A 23456-nucleotide genomic window follows, 5' to 3' on the forward strand; every position below is an offset into this window, starting at 1 on the left:
TTGTTTAATAAATGAAATACTTAAGGTCTAGAAAAGTTAAGTTAAATTCCTATAGAGTCATTGAATCAAAGAGTTAGATTGAAAGATAATTTTGAGGACATTTGAGGTCATTGAATGGATGGATGTATGGATGAATGTATGGATGAAAAAGCATTAATTGGTACTTACTGTATATCAGACACTTGGGTAAGAACAGGGGATACAAATAGAGAAACTAAAATATGTCTGCCCTCAAGGAGCTTACATTCTAATTGGGACCCATGAGAGAGTCAGGGATGGGCATTTTGGTTCAAAAAGTTACAGGGATGGAGAATGGAATCATAGAGGAAAAAATTGAACTACACAATCCAGGAATAATGGCAGACTTGGTCATAGTTCATGATTTCAGAAGTAGGGGAGTGGGGTTGAAGGAAAAAGAGTGGAGACTCCCTTGCATTGAGGTAGTAGATAAAGAAACTGTGGAGGAAGTGGTGAAGCAGGAGGAAGGGGAAGGAAGGAAGCAAAGCACGGCACAGGGTTTACTGAAATAGTATTCAGAGAGAAAAAGTCACCAATCAGGAGGGCTGAACCTCAGGGTAAAAGTCCCTATAGGATTTCTGGCAATTGAACCAGGTTCTAAGTTCTGAAGGATCATAGGATCATAGAGTCAACCAGTCCATTTTCTTCATTTTCAAGATGGAAAAATTGAAGATTTGAATAAAGCATTATTGACTCCAGGGACAGTGCCTCATTTACTAAAACTTTCTGCCTTTCACTCCTTAATTTTTACAATTTAGAAGTTAAGGTCTAACTCACCCAGTACATATGGGTTATTCACAGAAATGTCCAAGTTTGAAACCAGATTTTCTGATTTCAAGGTGCTGATCTTGGCAGCTGTGAGCAAATTAAACTCTCTGATCCTGGGCAAGATGATCCGTAAGATCTTTATCAACTCTAAATTTATGAAGCCAAATCTCCATTAACCAATCTTTTGAGGGGAATAAGCATTATATCCATACTCTAAAAAAATCATGCCATGGAGGCTCTGCAGAAGGAAGTTCTATTCCACTGAAACTTGTCTTCATTAAATCACCTAAGTTCCCAGTTCTCCCATTTGATTATTCGATTTCTAAACTTCTAGATTCCTTTCGGGCTTTCCTAATTGTAATCCGTTTCTCCTATGTCTCTCTTACTATTCTCGGTTAGATTCATCTACTACCTTTTTATTCCAGTCTAAACATTCGTGCAAATTTAAATGCTTTGTAAATGAAAGCTGCTGCCCCCTTCGATTTCTTGTATCTGATAAATTCAGGATATAATCTAAGAGAAGAAAGTAATAAAACTGATAATTAGGACCCAGGATAAGATAAGGTAATTACTTGGGGGCTGGGTCAGGACTATTCAAGGTTAAGTTTTAAGGTGGCAGAAAATTATACATTAATTTTAAAATACATGAAATAAATTATTAATTTAATCAATTAAAACAATCTTAATTTAATCAAATAAAATTAATTTTACAAAGAAATTTAATCCATGGTAGGAACACTTGTTTTTTTGACATCCTGTTTCTGATTCTCACTAGTAATGTATACTTGAGCAAATGAGTTATCCTCTCTAAACTCAGTTTCCATGTTCAAATGTAAAAAGGAGGAACCTAGGAACTTCAGAAATCACTTTCGCTTCACTAAAAAGTAGAGTGATATGGAAAATTTTTCTTTGGGAGGAAGCAACTGATCTTCAGAGACAAAGTTGGAACAAGACAGCATCTCAGACACAGAAAATCAAACAGGCAAATGCATGGAGACAGAAAATGTAATCTGAACAAAATCCAATAGCTGGAAGGCCAGTTTGATCAGAAAACTGAGTGCAGAAATATGTGAAATGTGAAATAAAGTGAAGGTGCAAAGAAAGGCGGCATATTATAGGTAGCTTTAAATTTCAGGGTGAGAATTTTTTTTAATCTGATAAATGAAATAGGTAACAGGAATTGATGTAATCAGACCTGCTCTTTTGTACATTAAGTTGATAGTTACATAAAGAATGGATTACAGATGGGAAAGACTAAAGGCAGAGAGTATGATTAGAAGGCTAGAGCACTGGTCTCTGTCAGAGATAAATTCCCAGATTACAATGTTGGCCCCACAATTAGAAAAAGAAAGCTTAGACACATCAACCAGTCAAACATTTATTAAGAGCCTACTATGTGTCAGACACTTTGCTAACTTCTGGCATATAATAGAAGTAGGCTCGATCAATTTTAGTGACCGGCTGAATACGTGGGGTGATAGAGTAGTAAGTATCAAGGATGACTACAACGCTGTAAACCTAGGATATAAAAAATAATGATGGTCTTGACAGAAATAGGGAAATGAAGAAGAAGAGCATGTTTGGGGGAAATATAATAATTTCTCATTAGGATATGTTGAGTTTGTTGATGAACTAGCCAAATAGACCCAACAGAGAGAAGGAGATGAGGGTTTGGAACTCAGGAAAACAGGTGGGACTGAATAGGTATAAATAAGTTATCTGCATACAATTGATAACTAAAATCCTGATAGGCATTTCAACATGCAATTGAAACATGCGACTTGAACTTCAGCATGAGAACCCTAGAGAACACCAGAACCAGGGAAGCAAGTCAACTGGCAACAGTGCAAGAAGGTAGCAGTCTAATAGCCCTAAATAGAGCACCAATTTTTCCCATTCTGAGGAAAGGCAGCATTGAAAAGAGTATCCAATCCTCTGGTCTGATGCTTAAGTCATTATCTAGTGATGGCAGGTTGGTATATGTTTGAATAAAGATGAAAAAGAGACAGATGAGATTTTGGCTTAAGCTGGTAGTTCAGAGGAGTGTGTATCTGTTGAATGGAAACCATTCAACAATGATCTCTTAATCACCAATCTAATGGCCTTTTCTCCATCCTCATTCTCCTGTATCTCTCTCTTCAGTTTGATATGGTCAGTCATTCTTCTCTACTGGATACTCCCTTGTTTCCTATGTTTTTTGTTGTTAGTGATGGTTTTTAGGTGGGAGTTTTTGGTAATTTTGCCACCTCTTAGTTCTTTTTCTCCTTCTCTTTTGGCTTCTTCTCAGACCTTTACTGGATCTTCATCCAGGCTGTCCCTGCTAGCAGTGGATATACCCCAAAGCTCTATATTGGGCTTCCATCCTGTTTTGCTTCGTGATACCATTAGCTCACAAGAATTAAATAATTATCTCTATGCAGCTGATTCTCAGCTCAATAATGACATATCTAATAGCCTACTGGTCATCACCAACTGGAAGTCCACCTACATCTTAAACTCAATATACCCTACATTGAACTCATCTTCCCCCCTCAAACCCTCCCCTTTCCCTAAATCCCCTAATACAGGCAAGGATATCATCCTCCTCCAGGTCTCCTAGGCATCATCTCCAGCTTCTAACTGTTACCTCTTCCTATATCTAATCAATTTCCATGTCCTATGCTTTTTAACACATTTTTCTAGACATCTTCTCCCTTCTGACACTGCGGTCACCCTGGAGCAGGACTCATCATCTCATAACTAGACTGTTGCAATGGTTGGTCTGCTTGACGAGTCCCTCCCTGCTTCAGTCATTCCTCCAGACAGCTGCCAAAATTATTTTCCTAAAGCAGAAGTCTGCCTATGTCATAACCTTTTTCAATAAACTCCATCAGTTCTCTATTGCCAGTTGGTTTTTAAAACCCTTTAGAAACTAGCACCTTCCTATCTTGATATTCTCCTTAAACCTTACTCTTCTTCACACACCTGATCAGAAATAGAGTCCCCTACTGCTTTTTTATGCACCAAACATTGTCACTGGTCTTCATATTCCCACATCTGGAATTCTCTGCTTCCTGGTTTCTCTGGTTTTCTTCAAGTTTCAGCTAAAAGGCAACCTTTTATGACATCCCCCCCCACCCCAGATCATCCCTCAATTTATTTTGTAAAGGTCTTGTTTATGCACTATCATTCACGTTTGTTCTCGTTCTCTCTCTCCCTCTCTCTCTCTCTCTCTCTCTCTCTCTCTCTCTCTCTCTCTCTCTCTCTCTCTCTCTCTCTCTCTCTCTCTCTCTCTCTCTCTCTCTCTCTCTCTCTCGGCAATGGGGTTAAGTGGTTTGCCCAAGGACACACAACTAGGTAATTATTAAGAGATTGTATTTGAATTCAGGTACTCCTGATTCCAAGGCCAGTACTCTATCCACTGCGCCACCTAGCTGCCTCAATGCTTTCTCTCTTAATATACTCCTTTGGAAATTAGGGGTTGCTATTATCTCAAGTGGAGGGATGTTGCAGAGGGGATGCCTGGACAGGTGAGGACTGACAGAGACCCATGGTGCTCCATTTGAATTCCAACAATCTGTGCTTTTAAAGGAGGGAGTAGTAAAATCAAGAGATATTTTTAAGACACATAAATCAATAGGATATCATTTACACTAAATGAGAATCTGAAGATGGGGATTGGGATGAATAGGAAATAATATTTATCAAGCTTTGATAAATAATTATGTACCAGGCTCTGGCTAAGCATAGAGGTAGCTAGTTTAGGATGGGCTTTAAAGTCCAAGTGGAGGGTTTGACATTGGATTCTGGAGGTAACAGGGAGCCAATGGGAGAAAGAAAAGATTGATATTTCTGGTCTAAAAGTTCAGAGACCAAGACCAGTGATTCAGTGGCTTCTGCTAAATACTTTTTTTTCCACTTTGTGAGCCTCAGTTTATCTTGATGTGACTCATCTTCCTGGAAATAGCATTAACCTCACTTACCTCTCAGAGTTCTTGGGGATGCTGAAAGAAATAACAGATGTGAGAGTATTTTAAGGTAAAAGCACAAAATTAATGTAAGGTAGTATTATTAGTAAGGCATTATCCTGCACAAAACTGTTCTATCAGTTTCCTTACGAGGACAATGAGAGGGTTGGACTCACTGATCGATTCAGTCCCCACCCAGTACTTACATTCCATGATTCTATGTAATTATGAAATCCCTACTCAAAAAAGGCCCAGATATATCCCAGTTCTATTAACTGAGGGCATGGGGCTTATGCTAACAATGAACTTCCTTCAAAGCTCAGCGCAAGAAAAACTTCTTATAGGAAGCCTACTTTGATCGCCCAAGGAATAAGAGCCACCCCCTGCACTAATTCTATTCTCCATAGCTCATGTTTCATTTTCCATATTCATTTTTTCATTCCATCTCATCCTGATAGACCATACTCATTGGGAACAGGTAATGTTTCTACTTTTAATCTTTGTATCACCCAAAATAACATGGCATCTCCCAAATAGTATAGAATCACAGATTCTGTGGCAGATAAAAGGAAGTTCAATTGCCCAATATATAGACCACTGGATCTACAATGGGAAGACCTGGCTTCAAAATTGGTCTTAGATCCTAACTTTGTATTCCAGATCATCTCTGTCTGCATCAGTTTCCTCATCTGTAAAATGGGAGTGATAATGCAACCTATCCCCAGGGTGGTTATAAGAATAAAATGGGATGATATCGCAAATTGTTTTGCTTCCTGTAAAATGCCACATTAATGCTAGCTGTTGATGATATCATCTTTATTATTCATAAAAATATACTCTTGGAAGGGATCTTTGAAACATCTAATGTAAACCCCTCATTTTATAAGTGAGGGAGCTAAGGTCTTGAGAGATTATTTGCCCAAGGTTCTAGAGGTAAGAATCTGAGCAAGAATCTGAGCCTTAGTTCTCTGTCTCTAAAATCAATGTGCTTTCCATGGTACCAAGTGAGATGTAACAGATGTTTGTTAAATTGAAGACCTCACATTTAGAAGGGATGAGTCTGTGTGTCCTAACTACCACCTCCATCCACCCACACATGCATGTATACACATTTATATGAATATAGACATATATGTAAATTTAAGAAAATTTTTACATAAAAATAAGTTTCAATTTGCACTATTGATCCTTAGAATCACCCCATGAGGTAGGTATATGAATGGAGAATGAAAAAGCTTCATTAAACACTCACCCTTCAATAGGCATTATGTTAAGTTCTGGGGTTATGAACACATGAGAAATAGTACATGTTCCCCAGAAGTGTATTGGGGAGGGAGGAATATCCAGAGAATGGAGTCATGGGGCAGTAGAATGACTCTCTTTCCAGAAGTAATACTGCATTAATTTATTTACTCTACCCAAAGCAAGACATATAAAGCAAGGCAGGAAGAGAGTACACAACAATTGGTTTGTTCAATGTCAGGATACTCAAGTCAAAGATTTGGAAGGAATGAGAAACATGGTCTGTTATGAGATTGACTAGAGGACAGGCTGCTGAGTCATCATCAAAGACAGTGCTACCCAAGAATGGTCATTCCAAAACCTGGTGGATTAACTTCCCCCTAAGACTAGACACTTGGTTTATGAAGGTCCATTCTAGAGGGACTCCTATGGGGTGAAAGGGATGGAGTTCTGGAAGGAAGACCTGAGACCAAATTCTGCCTCAACATGTACTAACCGTGTGACCTTCAGCAAATTCTCTGGGCCTCAGCTTACTCACTTATTATTTGTGAGGATTGAATGTGATTGTCTATATGAACCTTTTTTACCTTGAATCTATGAGATTGCCACGGTGAATTATTTTAAACTAGATATTTAAACCAGGATCTGGTATGGGGCTAAATAAATTTAGTGGGCAAGGCGAATTTATGCTCACTGTTCAAGAGAGCTAATGCCCAAGTTGGGAAAGGAAGAGAGAGATGGGAATAATTGCTATCATAGTACCTACTATATTCTAACCCCTTTTTCAAGTATCATTTTATTTGATCTTCACAACAAACCTGGGACATGGGTTTTTGTTATTATCCCCACTTACAGAGAAGGAAACTAAGGCAAGTAGAAGTGGTTACTTGCTCAGGGTCACATAGCAGATAAGTATTTAAGGCTAGATTTGAACTCAAATCTTCCTCATTCCAGATCCAGCACTCAAATCACTGAATTGTTGAACCATTTCATTTGGGAAATAGGTTTATTTATATATGTATGCAAATGTTCATGTATGCACTCTGTATGTACACACATAAATACCCATGTGTGTAGGTAAATGGGTTGCATGCATACATACATGCATAGACATTTATAAGCACATACATAATTGTAATCTCAAGAAATTCCATTAATAGTGATTCTGATGAAATCGATAATTTTCATAATAGTACTTTAAGATTTATAAATATTTCATTAGATTCTTATAACAAACCTGTGAAGGAGATACCTCTATTATTCCTATTTAATAGTTTAGGAAACTGAGGAACAGCAGATTTAAGTGATCATCCTATTCCAGGAATAGAATGTCATCCAACTCTTCTTAATTCCATGCCTGGCTTCTACTGAGACAGGACTCAGGTTCAAAGCTTTAGAGGGTCTTTTTTTGCCTTTTTTATTCATTTTTAATTTTCTTTAAAACTGAATAGAGATGAGTCTCTCTTCTACTACTAACTATACATCGAATTCTGAGGAAAGTGAAAATTAGCAACTGTTTTAAATGATGAAGCCAAATACCTTCCCACTGATTTTAGTTGGCCCCAGTGAACACTGAAGACATGGGCCTGAAGACAATTTGTCAAGATGGCACTTGGCCAGAACACTAGGGCAAGCCCCCCTCCTTTACCCAAGTTGCCATGGGGATTTTAATGGGGGAAGATTAACTAAAATGATACCATCACTTTCCTCCCTTTAAGGTCCTCATCTGGGTCACTGATGGTGGATTTTCTTGCAGATTTTGGGAAAACTGCCCAAGTGATAAGACAGTAGGGGCTCCGGGTTTTTCAAATGAAAGAAAATTCAATTTCTTCATTTATAAAAGCTCCATCTCTGGAAACAGCATCTGGGAGGCCAAGCAGTCTTCAAACAAAATTAAATGAGAATCTGGCTTGAAGCCCGGGAATGTCACCAGCCGTCCCTTCCATTAAAACCGGCCACAAGAAGCAGCTCCCAAAGGGAGCAATGGAGGCAGAGGGAGTTCATAATGGTCAAACAGGCCCCAGGCTGAATAAAACATCTTTCCAGCAAAGTTGGAGAGGAAGGGAGCACAGGATGTTTGCAGGGGTGCCTCCTTTAGAACAAATTTCCCAAGGCCAGAGGCTCTGAAACAAAAAGACAAGGACAAAAAGCAAAACAAAACAAAAAAGCCAATCTAAAAAGTTTCCTGAGAGGGCTTGTTAAAGCATCAAGGCTTAGTGGACTGTCTATACAGGTAATGAACTTCCTGTCACTGGGAGTTCTTAAGTGGGTACATGGGTTCTTAGCATGGTCTCTGTGAATTTCTTTAAAAATGTATATTTTGATAACTATTTCAATATAGTTTTCTTTGTCATATTTGAAAGGATTCTGAGGAGTTCATAGGTTTCCCCAGACTTCCCATGAAGTCCATAACACACATAAACACACATACATACATGTGTTACATGTGTTAAGCACTCCCGAAGTTGAGAATAGACAATAAATTTAATATTTTATGGAGGAGACTGCTGGTCAAGCACAGGTCACACTAGATGACCTCAGGGATCCCACCTGATTCTGAAAATTAGGATGCCAGGATTGAACTGGATTTACCTTTAGAAATCAATAAAATTTTCCTTAGATTCAGGAAATAATGCCTACAAGTGGACATCATAATATCTTTGAGGAAACTAAGCTATGATGGGCAAATATAGCCTCTCTAGAAATAATCTCCAATTTATCTTATTTGTATCTAGTTTGTACATAGTCGTTTGGATGTCTCCCCCAAGAGACTTTGAGCTCCTTGAGAACAGAAACTAACTTTTGTTTCTTTTTATTCCCTAATACTTAACACAGTATCTGGTGTATAGCAGATTCCTATTTATTTTAATATAATAAAGTCTTATGGATAGCCTGGTTACCAAGTCCAGTGTTCTAGCCATTATATAATATTTCTCAACAGTTAAACAAAAGAAACATGAATAGTGGTAATTACTGCCTACTTTCTGATTGGTATTGAGGTAGTCCTATGCCTACCTCACATGAAGAATAGAGAAATAGTCTATTGTCTCCTTGAGACATGGTTGAGGAAATGAGACTTCCTGAGTCTTGTTAATAATGGGGACCACTACCTACTTCTGGTACTTCATATAAATAAGAGTAAGAACATGAAAAAGTTTTAAAAAGTTTAAAAAAAGTTTTAAAAGTTTTAAAAAATTTTAAAAGAGTAAGAACAAGAAAAATAAAATTGCCATTTATATAGCATTTTGATGATTACAGAAGACATTGTGCAAATTATATGGATTATGAAGACATAAGAGTTGGCTAATTTTAGCAAGGACCTAAAAGTTTTAGCTTAGGAGCACAACGTAAGTAAGTTTCTACTCTATTCTGGATTAATTTTGTATATGTTTAGAGAGAAACAGAAGTTTTTTGAGCACAAAGCTAAACACCGGTACTAAGATTATTTCCAGAAACTCTTAACCTAAAGAGAGCAACTTGTAGAGAAGGCAACCAATAGTAGATTGGGGAAAGAGAAAGACTCTGAATGGAATACCCTAGTTATGGACATATATGGGGATCCAATCCATCATGAAGAAACATCCAAGCTTTAGAGAAGACCTCCCCTTGGATGAAATTATTCCTCCATTGGTTTTATGTGACACCTTACTTAACTCCTCATCCATTTACTCTTTGATATTTGCTGAAACATTGCATTCTCTGTAAGTTTTTCCATTTTCTGTTTGCCATTTTAATTGGATAGATGGATTTATTTATTTATTTATTATTTGCTATGTGTGATAGGCATTTAAATAACTAGCATTTTGGGGGGGAGAGGGCAAGCTGGAGACAGCAGGTTAAGGTCTCCCATACATCCTAAGCGGGGTTAGGGAAACTGCTTTCCTACTAAACCCACATTTACACCCTTAGATGAGAAATGATTTAAGAGTGGATGATAGCTACATTTCTAGTCTGTTACCACTCTTGGAAATCGTTGATATTTTTGGTACTTGGAAGTTGGTGAGATTTTTCTCATCTAATCCCACTCTAACTAATGGTGCAGACCTGATCCTTCTTATATTCTCTGCAAAGGTGGGTCAGACCTCAGATCATGTCAACTTATATAACCTGTGAACTATATTTATTTATTTCAATAATCCACACACAAGTAAGGCTGGCAAAATATATATTTTCCAAGAATCATGTAAATTTGATTTAAGGGGCTTTAAAGTGAACTTGGATTAAAGAACTGAATTTAAATTTCTCTTCAGACACTTACTAGCTCTGCGACCCTGGACAAGTGATTAAACTTCTCTGGATCTCAGATTCGTTTGCTATAAAATGTGAGAGTTGGTCTCAGTGACCTCCAAGGTCCCATACATCTATAAATCTACATTCCTATGATATTGGGAAATTAAATAATATAGAAAAATTTGATACAATTTAAGATGAATTACAATAATATAATCAGTAATATATAAGGGAAAAAATTCATCAAGGCAATAAGAAAAAATTGTCTTAAGAAGTCTCTTGTAAAAACGTGTACTTTATTACCAATGTATTACAAGCTACAAACAAGGGCAATTAGATAGCTTAATACACCAAAGCAAATTTAACCTTGGCGGGGGGGACTAGAATCATTATAATCTGTTTTACATATATAGGATCCCCAAATAACCAGTCTTGGATGTCTAGGACTCAATATAGGTTTAGGGGATACAGGCAGAAGATGGGGCATTTTGTGGTTCTAATTCTTAAGCCCAAGATTGGATTAACAATACCAGGTATGGATGGCAGTCTGGTCAAATTGAACAAAGGATGGCATATCTGAAAGGTGAGTTTCTGAGCTCCCCATAATCTCCACAAAGAAAGTAAAAGCTTTGGAAAGAGGTGGCAAGGGAAAATAGAATTTGAAGTTTGAGTGAGAACATTATTTCAAGGGATATTTGATGACCACAGCCATGGAATGGCAATTCTAACAAAGAATAATGGAATAGCATTATATATTAGGAAGTTTAATACATGCATGTGATAGTGTGGAAGACTGAATTGAAATCGGCAACAGAGATAGAGAAATCTGGGTTGAAATCTCAATTCTGATGTTTGCCTTCTAGATGATCTTAAGTTATTAACTATGTGTCTTCTAAGACAATCTCCTGGATCTCTCTTAATTTATAATTCATTAATTTAGAAAAAAAATTTCATCATTCTCATGCCATGGATAGCTCTGGTAGGCTGGTAAAACCTGCAAACCCCTTCTAATAATCATGCTTTGAAAGAAAAATTATTATATGGAAAGAAATATATTATTTCCCCAATACAGGTTCATAGACTCCATGAAATCTAACCACAGAGCCCATATTAAAAGTCACTGACTTAGTAGATGATATTTGCAGGATACCATGACTAGAAGAATACTTTACCCTGAAGTCAGTCATCTGATAACTAATTTTAAAAAGAGCCACAGTCAGTCACTGGACTAATGTAAAATGACCTTTCAATCTTATTAGGACCAGCCAGAGTTTGTTCTTGATGGTATAGCTTTCAAGAATCCAGGGTCACCTATACACCAAAGATGAAGCATTAGAAAAAGACTTTAGGGGAACAACACAAATTCACCCAAAGGAGAGTTCCATCAATAAATGACAATGTCACCTTCCCAGATGTGGCCCAGCACTAAGTGACAGACAAATCCTATGCCAAGGTACCAACAATCATACAAAGATGGAGGTGGGGGGGAGTAAGGAGGGTGGTGATGATGCTAGAGACACCTCCATTAACTCTACCCTTCAGTGAATCCTTCATATCCTCTGAGTGTCCTGCTGTGCATGAGAATATGTTATCACAAGAAAAAGTGACATCCTCTAATTAAGCTGCCTTGGAAAAGAGCAGACATAAAAATGCAAGTCTAAGGATCAGAGGGGGAGGGCATCCATGTGGGAATGCACAGGAACAAAGCAGGGAGACAGAAATAGTAATGCAGCTCTTGCTCTTTGATTTTTCTGCAAAAGTAAAAACTATCTCCTACAGGAAGCCATGTTAGATTTTCTACTCCTTTCACCAACTCACTAATAATCTATCTTGTATGGACATTGAACAGTATTTTATTTTTACTTTAAAAAAATATTTGTTATTTATTAATATGTATTCTAGTTATTTTTAACATTGTATTACCCATTCCTTTCCCCCTTTCCATTGTATTTATTGTAAGTTCTCAGAAATAGGGCATGAACCCATGCCTCTAAGGGAGACTATGGGAAATTGGGTGGATAGAGCACTTAGCCCTGGAGTCAGGAGGACCTGAGTTCAAATCTTTCCTTGACACTTATTAACTGTGTAAGACCTTGGACAAGTTACTTAACCCTGATTGCCTCACATCCAGGGTCATCTCCAGTTGTCCTGATCCAGATCTGGCCACTGGACCCAGATGACTCTGGAGGAGAAAGTGAGGCTGGTGACTTAGTATACCCTCCCCAACTGAAGTACTATTTATGATCTTGTCACGGCATAACCTCCCTGATGTCATGATTTTATTCAAGAACATAGGACAAACATCATCACCTGTAAGTTCTATGAGGGCCTAGATCAGTACTTAGGATAGTGTTCCTCTCTATATTGGACCATTAATAAAAGAATTCCACTGAAATGGGTTGGCAGTGTTAAGGTTAGGGAAGAGAGGTAGTAGGTAATGTGAAGGCGGAAAGAGTTAGGTTCATTTCAACACTTCCTATTAGACTCTAGTAACTTAAGTTCTCAATATTTCAAGGGAATTTTGTAAGGCTTTTAAGCTATGAAACAGTTGTTTTTTGCTTCAGGAATCAGAGGACTTGCCATAATTCTAGGATTCCTTTTTTTGAGGTGGGGTGAGGAATTGACTCTGATGGAAGATAATATGGTATAGTGAACAGAGTACTAGACATGAAGTTAGGAAGAAGTGAGTTCAAATCCCACCTCAACATTACTAGCTAGTTGAACCTGGGTTTTATTTTCCTTAAATAGAAATGATAGATTGGAAACAATTGGCCTCTGTTATCCCTTCGAGGGACATTATGACCAAGACTATTAAGTTGATCAAAAAGCATCTGTTTAGTATTTGCTCTCAATTAATCCTTCTCCATCACTTTTAATGGTTGTGTTTATGGTTGAAGATTATTTGATTGTTGTTCTTGCTTTCAAAACTGTTGTTCTAAATTATTTTTTGTTTAAGTCAGCACCAGATCTTTTTTAAAAAAACAACTATTATTACTTTATGATGCATGTATGATGCAACATAAATGTATGCATATATGCATTATAAAATAAAACTAATATATATACTTGTATATCATAATTACATGTGTTATTTACATGTACTTGTCTGTAACATGTCATTGCAAAAAAGCTAAAAATTTATCATATGCATAAAAATAGATGAACCTTAAGAAAACAAAAGCAAAAACAAAAAAGTATTACTCAATCTGCTAGCAAATTTGGAAAACTCAACAGTGGACAATGAATAGTAAAAAGATAAGTTAATGTCCCAGCTCTAAAAAAAGGCAATGTTAAAATTACCAAATAATCATATTTATTTCATACAACAGCAAGATTTGTTCTTAAGATCTTGCAATTGAAGTTTCAACAATATATAATCAGAGATTTACCAGAAGATCAGGCTGGCTTTTGAAGAGATAGAGGAACTTGAGACCAAATTGCCAACAGTTCCAGGAACAAAAAAAAAAAATCTATTTTTGCTTTATTGATTACACTAAAGTGTTTTACTTTGTGGATTACAATAAAATGTGCCAAGTCCTAAAAGACATAGGAGTACTAGATCATTTTGTCTCCAGAAGAACCTGGCCAAGAAACAATAGCAAGAATCAAACATGGAATGACTGATGGGTTTAAGATGGGAAAATAAGTCAGACAAGGCTGTACATTGTCACCTTATTTATTTAACTTATATGCAGAATATTTCATGCAAAATGCTAGGTTGGAGAAATCAAAAGACAGAATTAGGGATGCAAGAAGAAATAACAACAATCTCAGATATATAGATGATACAACTTTGATGACAGAAAGTAAAGACAAATGAAAAAAAAATCTAACTTTTGGTAAGGGTAAAAAAAGAGGGGAGTATAAAAGCTGGCTTGAAGTTTAACATCAAAAAAAAAAAAAAACCAAAGCTAAGCTCTTGGAAATTCATTCCATCGTTTCCTGGCAAAAAGAGGGAGAAGAAAGGGAAGGAGTATCAGATTTTATATATTCTTAGGCTCAAATATCATTGCAGATGGTGAAATTAAAAGATGTTTGCTCTTTGGAAGGAAAATGCTGGCATAATAATAAAGCAGAGAAGTCACTTTGCTGACAAAGGTCCATCTAGTCAAAGCTATGACTTTTCCAGTATTAGTGTATGACTTGAGAGTTGTACTATAAGGAAAGCTGAGTACTACAGAACTGATATTTTGGATTGAGGTGTTGGAGACAACATCTGAGAATCCCTTGGACAGAAAAGAGATCACATCTGTCAATACTGGAGGGTCAAATTGAAGCTTAAATACTTTGGCTGTATAATGAGAAGATTAGGCTCATTGGAAAAGAGACTGATGTTGAGAAATATTGAAAGCAAAAGGGAAAAAGTAACAGAAGATGATGAGATGGATAGATAGTATCATGGAAAAATGAAGATGAATTTAGATTTTGAGTGACAGTGGAGATAAGAAGGGCCTGGCATGCTATGATCCATGGGGTCATGAAAAGTCAGACAACTGACTGAGCAATATCTATATCTTGATACACATATATACATATCTGTGAAGTCCCCCTCACCTTGCCCCCAATATATCTTTTCCTTTTCACTGGACATTACTATTCTGGGTTTATTATGCAATCCACCAAACCAATCATCCTTTTGTTTCTTGCATAGGACAGTCTAGCATCTATCTCTATACTTTTTCATGGGCTGTGCTCCAGACCAGGATATACTCCTTCCTTAACATCACCTCATAGAATCCCTCTGAAGTCAAAACAGGCAGCATTTCATTCTTTTTTTTTAGGTTTTTGCAAGGCAATGGGGTTAAGTGGCTTGCCCAAGGCCACACGGCTAGGTAATTATTAAGTGCCTGAGACTGGATTTGAACCCAGGTACTCCTGACTCCAGGGCCGGTGCTTTATCCACTGTGCCACCTAGCCACCCCACTTCATTCTTTCAAGGTGCAGGTTCAATACCAAAAAAGAATTTTTTGGTCATTTTGATTGCTAAATATCCTCTTTCCAAATTTATTGATTAATTTTTCTGCTGAAATATTTCTGTTGAATAGATTATGTTTTTGCTATATCCTTCATTTGAATGTAAGATTATTAAGAGTCAGGGTAATTTCATTTTTTGTTCATGTATCTCTAGATTCTAAGCCAGTGACTGGTTAGTGACAAACACTTAATTATTTGATGAATTAATTGATTGATTGGTATAGGGAGCATTCACTAAGATCTGACCATGAAACACTAAAAATGATGAAATATTCTCTTGGCTGGGCAATCTATAATAAGGGAAAGTATCAGCAGAAGAGTTAACTAAGTAATCATCCTTGAAACAAAAGAGAAATGACTGTGCTGTCCTCACAAACGTTAACTTTCTGAGGCCCAAAAGTGTTTTTTGAGCATTTTCTGACAGAAATCTAAAATAAGCAGTAAAGGGTAGGTAAGTCATTAAGAAGTCAACATACCTACAAGACCTCAAGTCAACTGACCTTGACTATTGGTCATCTAGTTGTGATGTCTGAAGAGGCAATGCCACCTCTTTCTAAATTTAGGAAAGATTCCATCCTGAGGTCCCAAATGTTTGATGGTTAAATCAAATTCATAACACATTGGCCAAATACACTTTCTCTAAATCTTTAAAATTGTCTCTATTTTAAGAGAAATAAAATGCAGATGGGTCTGATTCATTTACAACACAGAAATATTGGTTTTTCCAAAACGCTATTTGGTGTCCTAGAAGCTTTGGGGGTATTTTAAGAATAATTTTAATATTAAAAATGTTTATATCTTACTAAACAGGAAACCACTGCATTATGCCAAGAGACAATGTTTTAAAATCTCTCCCAAATGTGACTATCTTACCAAATAGGATGGTCACATTACAGGGCTCTAGAAAACTAGTTGACAGAATAGAGAGAACACTGGTTGGTCAGTCGTTTGGAGCTAAGTTCAAATCCTGCGCCTCAACTAATCTGCCAAGCACAATGAAGCTAAATTTCCTCATTAATAAAATAGGAATAATCATAGTCCCTAACTCATAGAATTTTTACGAGGATCAAATGAGATGATAACAGTTTGCCAATCTCAAAGCACTTTCTAAATGCTAACCCTCGCTATCAAACTAGCATCCAGTGGATGTTCTTACCCTCATAGGACATTTGGAGTCAAGAATTTGTAAAAATATTTATTATTTATTCATTCACTCATTTGTTGGTTTAGAATTTTTATTTTCATGTTAAGCAGGCAGTTAAAATTTAATCAATAGTGCTGGAAAAATGCAGCAGTGATAAGAATTGAAAAAACAAAACAAATAGAATGACCACAAAAACCTAAAAATAAAGAGAACTACTGTATCTCAATCATGAAACACTGATAAAGTATGTAAATATTATTAGAGAAGCTTTTTGAAAAAATAATGCAAGGGAGGCAGCACCATTCACACATTACTTAAGGACCAAATGTAAAAATCTGAAGGAATTATAAGGAAAGCTATAAAAAAACAACCCAAACAACAACAGAAACAAACAACTTTTAAGATTATCAAATTTTAAAATAAACCTGAAAGGTTTAAGCAAAGGCTTATAGCACTGTCATTTACTGTTTGACTTTGGTTAAGACACTTGAATTGCCTGGGTTTCTTTCCTTATCTATAAAATGTGAGGGAAGGACTATACAGTCTTTGACAATCCATTTCTAGAACTTCTCATTGAAGTGGAAAAGCATTTAATAGGTGCTTACTGTTTACCTGGTTGGTTCTTGTCCTTCATTATTGAAGATAACACTATGTTTAAGACAAATGACAGTATCTCTAACTGCGACTGATCAGATCAATGGGAGCTTAGAATGCCCTACCATAGGTTGGGCAGAAATAGTCCATGTGAACATCTGGGGTGGATACTTTACTTATATATGTCATGTCTCCATTCTACCTTCCTTATAGAGTGCAGCCCCCTCACTGATGAGGGCACGCCATGTTTGGTGGTCCTGTGCCAGTGTCTCCCAAGCTGTACAGTCAATTCTAAAGGTCTTCAATGAGACCTTCAAGGTGCCTAAGCATTGTTTCTTTTAACCCCTTTGTGAACACTTTCCCTGTGTGAATTCTCCATAAAATAATCTTTTTTGACATTCTCTGTAGTAGTGTTGGAATGTTTGGCAGTTTAGCTGAGAAAGGACCTCAGTGTCTGATATCTTCTCCTACCAGGAGATCTTCAGAATCTTCTAAGACAATTTAAATGGAAGTGATCCAGTTATCTGACATGGTGCTGGTAGATTGTCCAGGTTTCATAGGGACAGCACAACAACTCTGTAGACATTCAGCCTCATAGTTAGTCTAATACCTCTACTCTCCCACATTCTCTTTTGGAACCTCCCAAATACTTAGCAAGCTCTGGCAATTCAAGTGTCAAACTCATTGTCCATGTGAACTTCCTTGGAAAGGACACTGCCAAGATGATGGAACTTGTCCCCAGCACTCAAAACTTCTCCATTTGCTGTAATCGATGGTTCCATATTCAGAGTGTGTGCTGTTGGTTGATGGAGCACCTGGGTTATCTTGATGTTAATTGTTTGCATAAACATCAGAGAATTGATCCATACTTTGTTGCATATAAGTTTGAGGCTGCATTGAGAATCACCTACAAACAGAAGACCCTTCACTTTGATCTTGGCTTGTAGTCTTTTCAAGTTGAAGAATTTCCACTGACAGAGTTGACCTTGAGGCCGTGTTCATCCTCAGTGAAGGTGTTTGATAACATGGCTACAAACATCATGCTAAAAAGCATGGAAGCAAGGACATAATCTTGTTTCACTCCACTGGTGACAGGAAAATCTCAAGAGCATCGTCCAGTATCCAGGAACTCATGCAAGCCACCATCGTGAGGGATAATACTAATGAACTTCTCCAGGCAACCAAATTTTGGCATAATTTTCTATAAACCCTCATGATTGACAATATCAAAGGCCTTAGTCAGATCTACAAATGTTATATACAGACCTCTCTTCTGTTCCTGGCATTTTTTCTTGCTTACCCAGCCTTGTGCTAAGTGATGGGAATCCAAACAAAAAACCTAGACAGTTCCTGAAGACAGGAAGCTTATATTATAATTGCAGGAAACAACAGAAGGATTAACTGTGTGACTGATGTCAAGGCATAAGGGTGCACTGTTGGGCAAGGGAGATCCTGGTTGAATCTAAGTGAATAGGTTTCAGAGTGAGGATACTGAAAGATGGCTCTAATTTTGTCCACAGGCTACTTCCTTCAGGCTGGGCTGTGATCTCTCCACTGGTACAGTCTAAAATGGAATGATTAAGCACCAAAGTGCAAATCATTCCATGTGGTATCTTCACATATACTGTCTTGTTTGGTCATAGTTTTCTCATTGGTCACATAAAGGTTAGACCAAATGACTATAAGCATGTCTCCAGGTCTAAATCTATGATTCTCAGCAATCTGACCAGGTTTATGCTACATCAAAGGAGACCATTCTTCTCAATTAAACAAACACTTATCATGTATCCAATATTGCATTTGGTACTGAGAATAAACAGACTCATGTGAAACAGTTCTTACCCTAAAGGAGATTAATTTTCATTGGAAGAAAATACAATACTCCTTTGAAACAAATAAAAGCTAAAGAATCACCCAAAAATGTTTGTTATAGGCAAGTAAAGAAAGATTTCCAGAAAGAGACTGAAGAGATAGGAGATGGGGGGGAAGGGTTTGGGGGGGTGAAGTCAGCAGTATCTGATTTCACATGAAAAAATCATAAGATGAAATCAATTAAGGAGTAGTGGTATTTGGTTTTTAACTTTCCCTATGGTAATGAAGAATGATGTCTCCTGTCTTGTTCCACACTAAAATTCTCTTTAATGCTATTGGTGCTCAGATCTTGTTGGTTCTGAAATATCTCCTACTTTTGCCCAGGCTTCAGAAGGTATAACCAAGCTCATCATTAAATCCAAACAGAATCTCTATCTTATCCAGAAAGGTATCAAGCAAGGTCTTGCTCAAATATAGCAAAGAAAATAGACATATTCTCTTCTTGATGAATATATCAAGGAATTGGATCTTATCACTTGTTTTATGATGAGTGGGTATTTTGATTAATTTGTTCATTTGGTCCCCATCCTACACAAAGTTGGAAAATGACACATTTGGTGTTTTTTTTTTTACAAGGCAAATGGGGTTAATTGGCTTGCCCAAGGCCACAGAGCTAGGTAATTATTAAGTGTCTGAGGCTGGATTCCAACTCAGGTACTGCTGACTCCAGGGCCAATGCTCTATCCACTGCGCCATCTAGCTGCCCCCCCAAATGACACAATATTAGTACCTAGTTTAACAGGTATTATGATTCTCCTGGCGAGAGAATGTATGAGGTTCATGACTGGGGAGGTAAAAATAGAAATATAAAGGGGACAGATGAAAAAGATATCTTATATGTAATCTATGTAAACCCAAGGGATATTATTTAGCATTTTTACAGCCTATCCATCACTTTGAAATTTACTTTATATTACAGCCATCCATTGAACAATTCTTTTGTGCACAGGCTAAGATGGCAAAAATTATCAAATGTTTTGTTCAACTCTGATTTTTAGCAGGTCTGTGGCAGTTCACTGAATCTATAAGCAAAGAAAAGGAAATGAGGTCCATGTAGTATGAGTAACTCTTAATGAGCCCATGCTGACTCAGAATGATTACAAAACCCCAGATACTTGAGGTGGGGAGGCTACAAAAGCCATCTCCCCTACTCTGTGTCTGACCAATAATCCACTGTATTATGCCTAAGCCTTTGTTTTAAGCTAATCTTTGTCAATAAGCTAATCTTCAAGTTGGATAGACTGAATTGGAGAGAAGTTATTTTTACAATTTTCATTCATAGCTCTTGGCTCTACCCTCTGGTCACAAACAGAAGAAAGCAAAGATCTTTAGGATAAACTCCTTTGTTTGGCTTTTAAAGCCTTTTCCCTTCTTGCCCCAAGCCAGGTTTATTATGCATTATTATTAAACCTTTCCAGATCTAGCATGCATCAATCGCCTTCGCACACTCTACGATTATGACTGACCTTTTATTCTCTTCCTTATTTGCAATACTCCATTTCCCTTCAATCCACCTATACACAGAAGGGCAGTTTCATGTGGTAGCCAGAGTAATGAAACTGGAACCAGGAGTCACTTATTGACTGAATGATAAGCATCTATTTAGTCCTGGGCATGGTGCTTTGCCCTGAAGATGTAAAGAAAGGAAAAATATAGATTTAGCTCCCTCTTTGAAGAAGATAACATGAAAATAACTGTAAATATAACTATAAAACTATAAGTGTGGGATGTGTATATCCAGATTAAAAGGAAAATGATCTCAGAAAAGAAGGCACCAGTAGCTTAAAGTCTAGGAAAAATCTGCAAAAGATGAGATTTGAACTGAATCTTTAAAGAAGTTTTAGAAAAATGGAAAGAAGAGGAGAAAATTTCCCCAGTGTGCATATAGTCAGGAGAAAGGCTAAGATACAGTAGAAAGAAAATGGTTTAATTATATGATATGTGCAAGGGAATATGGTATAAGAATACTGAAAGGTAAAAAAGGACAAGGAACGTGATGAAGAAATTTCAGTGATAAAAAGGACTTTAATATTCAATCCTGGAGGTAAGAGGGAACCATTGGAACTCTCTGAAGAGGCAGAAAGAAATAATCAGATGGCTGTTTCATTAAAAAAAAAAACCACAGATAATATATGTAGACCCTATGGGATCTGAGTGGAGGGATAGATTGGAGTAGGAAGTATTGAGGTAAACAGATTTCTTAGAAGTCTAAAACAATAGTCCAGTCATGAGGTCATAAGGGCATGTACCAGGTCATAGTTGTCATAAGTCACAAGAAAAGGATGCTTATATCCAATAGAGCAAAACTGAAAAAAAGACAAGATTTGGCAATGGATTGTACACATGGGTTGAAGAAAGTCCAGGTTTACAGTGAGGTTTCGAGCTCAGGAAAGAGACCAGTGCTGGATTATTTGCATAGACATGATAATTAAAGTGATGGAAGTTGATGACATCACCTAGTCGAATGCAGAGGGGGAAGAAGAGCAAACAGTGTGGGACAGAAGCTTGGGGAACACCCAAGTTAATGGTCATCATCCAGATGAAGAACCAGCAAAGGAGACTGAGAAGCAGTCTGATCAGTAGCATGAGAACCAGGTGAGAACTATGTCATGAAAACTCAGAAAGGAGAGAATATGTATTTGATCAACAGTGATTAATGTTGTAAAGAAACTTGAGAAAAGGAAAATAAAAAATTTTTGATAATTTTGGAGAGGGACAGTTGAGTCAAATTGTGAAATCATTTGATGATGAAGCCAGGATGAAAAAGGTTTCAAAAAGAAGAGAGAGGGAAAAATAGATCAGCTAGTGTAGGTGGTTTCTCAAGCATTGTAACCATTAAGAAGAGATATAGAATGGTAAATTAAAAGCCAGCAGTAATAGTTAGAACAAACAAATTTTGTTTTGGTTTGTTCTGGAAAAAAGTCTTTGGTTTGTTTACAGGCAGCAGGGAAGGAAGCCAATACAAAGGAACAAACTGACTATGAGAGAGCAGAGACAATAATGGGAAAAATCTTCTGGATAAGGTAGTCTTGAAGGAATGTAGAAGAAATACCTATTCTCCATCCAAGACTGCAGTAAATTAGGTAAGAGGACAGGTAAGAAATGGGGTATGTCTAACCTGAATTTTTCCTCAAATATTTGCTGGTTATATGATTCTTGGCAAGTTACACAATTTCTATGAGACACAAATTTCTCAACTATAAAATGGGTTTGAGATAGATCAAACCTTCTAAGGTTATTGAAAGTATCACATGAAAAACTCCATGTAAAATACCTAAAAGCATTATTTAAAAAATCACTATTTTTTTTCATGGGATCTTTCCATTTCAGGAATGCACTTCTTCCTTACTTCCCTGTCATATAATCCTTCTCTTCTTTCAAAATCCAAATCAAGCATCACCTTCTACATAAAAGGTTTTTTTTATTACTATTCTGATCCTTCCAGCAGTTAATTCCTCATGTACTACCACATTTAACTATTTAGCTTCACTTTGTTTTTATTTTCATGTTTTTATTCCCTGTCTACTTAAATACATACTAATCATTGCCTCTGATAAAGTGTAAGCTTCTTGACATTGGGAATTACTTATTTCTTTTTATATGTATCTCCAATGTATAGCATGGTGATTGTCTCTTCTTTTTTTGTTTTTGTTTTTTGCAAGGCAATGGGGTTAAGTGGCTTGCCCAAGGCCATACAGCTAGGTTATTACTAAGTGTCTGAGGCTGGATTTGAACTCAGGTACTCCTGACTCCAGGGCCAGTGCTCTATCCACCATGCCACCTAGCTGGCCCTGGTGATTGTCTTTTAATAGACTTTCAGTAAATGTTTGTTGATTGATTGAGCTTTTTTTTTTTTACTAAGTTTTCTTCTTATAATAAAGATATTTGCAGAGTCAACTATATTGTTAAAGGGGTTGAGGATTCCCCCTTCCTGAATTTTCATTTTTGTTGTATTTGTTGTCTTAAATAATGTAGTTGATTACTTTTCTCCAATCATGTAGGAATTCCTTCACTTTCCCAATATTTTAAACATCATTATCTATACCAATTCTTTTAGTCCCCAAATATAAAATTTATATAAGCCTGATGACTTAAGTTCAAGGACAATTAAATGTCTCATCCTGAGTATCAATTCCCAATTAGTCATTTCGTTATGTCATACTAGTCTAAAAGTCATTCTCCTTGGCAGAGGAAAGAGAAACGCATTAGGAACTGAGTAACTCCATGTTTCCTCTGTCATTAATTAATATCATCTCATCTCTCTGAGCAGTGATTCTAGCCCCTCTTTGATCACTGCTTTTTCAACATCAAACTTTAACTCTTTTCCAGATCATTTAGTTTTTCATCCTTCACTTTCCTTTCAAACCTCACCCACCGATCTTTAGCCCTCCTCACATTCCTACAGAACTGAGCCAAGCTGATATAGTTACCTACTGCCATTTCCATCTTCTTTTTATCTCTGTAAAATCCAAGTTGGTTGATCAGGTCTCTATATATTCCCATCATTCTTTCTAGGCACCTCCAACTTTTCCTAAAATAGGATCCTCTGATGTCTCTAATTTCTAAAGTCCTCTCTCTACAATTATCTTGAATTTAATCATGTTGTAATTGGTTATATTTATGCTGTTTTTATTCTGTGTGAATATATATATATATATATATATATA

General features: G+C 36.8%; 1 protein-coding gene and 1 long non-coding RNA gene across 9 annotated transcripts in view; one reads left to right on the top strand and one right to left on the bottom strand.

The window, feature by feature from the left end:
• Window positions 1–23456, bottom strand: part of FGGY (FGGY carbohydrate kinase domain containing) — a 529413-nt gene that overhangs the window by 246043 nt on the left and 259914 nt on the right. The gene's annotated exons all lie outside the window — the stretch shown is intronic.
• Window positions 21127–23456, top strand: part of LOC141512404 (uncharacterized) — a 46627-nt gene continuing 44297 nt past the window's right edge. For both annotated transcript variants that reach the window (XR_012475473.1, XR_012475474.1), the window contains exons 1-2: window positions 21127–21384; window positions 21730–21872. This is a non-coding gene — a long non-coding RNA (uncharacterized LOC141512404). The remainder of the gene's footprint in view (window positions 21385–21729; window positions 21873–23456) is intronic.

This window comes from Macrotis lagotis, chromosome 2, assembly GCF_037893015.1.
Source record: "Macrotis lagotis isolate mMagLag1 chromosome 2, bilby.v1.9.chrom.fasta, whole genome shotgun sequence".
NCBI classification, from domain to species: domain Eukaryota; kingdom Metazoa; phylum Chordata; class Mammalia; order Peramelemorphia; family Peramelidae; genus Macrotis; species Macrotis lagotis.